Raw genomic sequence first — 1,718 nt, 5'->3', positions numbered from 1 at the left:
GATAATAATATAAAAAATGCATTATGTGGTTAAATAAATTTAGAGTATGCTGAATATAGGGGTTATGGAGTTTTTTATTGTATCATTTCTCAAAGTTTTTAGTAAGATGATGTGAAGAATTTCACATGTATTTTCTCAGGTGGAGAGCCTATCCATGCTCTCTCCGCAGAGCAGAGTCTGAGTCAAAGATTCCACTGCAAGTGGTTTATTTCGGAGGTAATCCCAGGAAACATCAGTAGGAGAGAGAGGAAGTGACACACAGCAGAAAGGAGACCACTGCAGACTGTATGATGAATAGGCTTCCACTCTGGGCCACTGGGAAACAGAGACTGGACTGAATACCCCACAGAGTCGTCCCACACAGAGCTGGGGAGCTGAGGTATGTATCCTCCAGCTTCTATATCCATCAGCACTTGAGACCTGTGTCCAGAGATGTTAACAGCCTGGCGCTTCCTTAGGAGGAAGCTTTTGGAAAAGCACACTCTGGCCCCAGGCCGGGCCTACTGCATGTCATAGAAGGAGTCCAGGCACTGGCCCAGCTCCCAGATGGACACCCCGATGTCCAGCTCCCTGGCCAACTCCAGCCCCACCTGCAAGGTCTTCAGTGACAGGTAGAGGACGACTTGCTTCCCTCTTGGCTTTCCTTGTACTAGGAAAAGTACTCTGAGGCCTGGCTGTCCCACAAGATCTGGGGCCCGTGGTCCTTCAGCATCTGGATGTACCTGGGAGAGGCCGGGAGTGGGTGTGGAGAGGGTGGAAGTGTCCTATGCCATCACGGAAGGGGTGAGGTCACCCAAGAGCAGCAGAACGTGGGGTGTCATCCCCCCATGGTCTATAGAGTGCCAGCAGCATGCTGGGCTGTGTGGGAGGGCCATGTGTGCAGCTGGACACGAAATGCCAGGAAGCAGGGCCACAGGGTGGGGTCTGGAACGCTTGGGCCAAGGCTGCAGCAGATGGGTCCTCACTGGCCCCAATGACGGGCTCCCTCATCCTTGGAGACCGAGTAGTCCACACCGTAGAAGCTGAGCCCCAGCAAGATCTTGCTTCGCCACTTCGACTTGGGGACCCGGACCTGACGCAGGCTGGCAACCAGGACAGCGGTGCATTGGGGCCAGCCTGCTGTGCCTATCAGTGCGAGGACTGACACGGGCACCAGCTGCTCAAACTCCTTGTGTGTGGACATGCCCAGCTCGTTGGTCCCAGGAGCGATGGTGCGCCGGATGACCAGGATGGCCTGCAGCTGGCCCTGATGCAGTGTCTCTGCCACGTGGCTGAGCATGTGAATGAGGCCCCTGCTGGGGGGTCAGCCCAGGATTTGAAATGCTTCAGGATGTGCTGAGGGCTGTGCTGCATCCGGGAAGTGCTTCCAGGTGAGGACATGGGGGCAGCTCCACCGACGAGGCCTTGTGCTGAGGGGGCACTAACATTGCACTCCAGGGAATGATGAGTGCCATGGGGTTTGGACAGTGTGCCAAGAGCATCTGCTAGAGCTCCCATTTTTTTTAAAGTGGATTTACTCAAGGTCTGTGGCGACAAAAGAAAAGCTTTCAGAACTCTGTCGGTTCCATCCTCCTTTCTTCTCCCTTAGACAGCACAGGTTGCTATCTGCTTGGTCAATTGCAAAGTATAAGATATGTCACCTTTGTGAATAGACAGGAGCCCAGGCTTGCAAAAATTGTGTCTGTATTTGCAGTTGTCTGTGAAATTATCCTTCACCT

The 1,718-nt window shown here is 53.4% G+C and overlaps 1 pseudogene; it reads right to left on the bottom strand.

Annotated features, from left to right (window-relative positions):
• Positions 1-500: 500 nt before the first annotated feature.
• LOC132376126 (chitinase domain-containing protein 1-like) lies at positions 501-1,454 on the bottom strand (annotated as a pseudogene).
• Between the last annotated feature and the right edge of the window lie 264 nt (positions 1,455-1,718).

This window comes from Balaenoptera ricei, chromosome 12 (genome assembly GCF_028023285.1).
Source record: "Balaenoptera ricei isolate mBalRic1 chromosome 12, mBalRic1.hap2, whole genome shotgun sequence".
NCBI classification, from domain to species: domain Eukaryota; kingdom Metazoa; phylum Chordata; class Mammalia; order Artiodactyla; family Balaenopteridae; genus Balaenoptera; species Balaenoptera ricei.
This window is presented reverse-complemented; position numbering and strand designations above follow the sequence as displayed.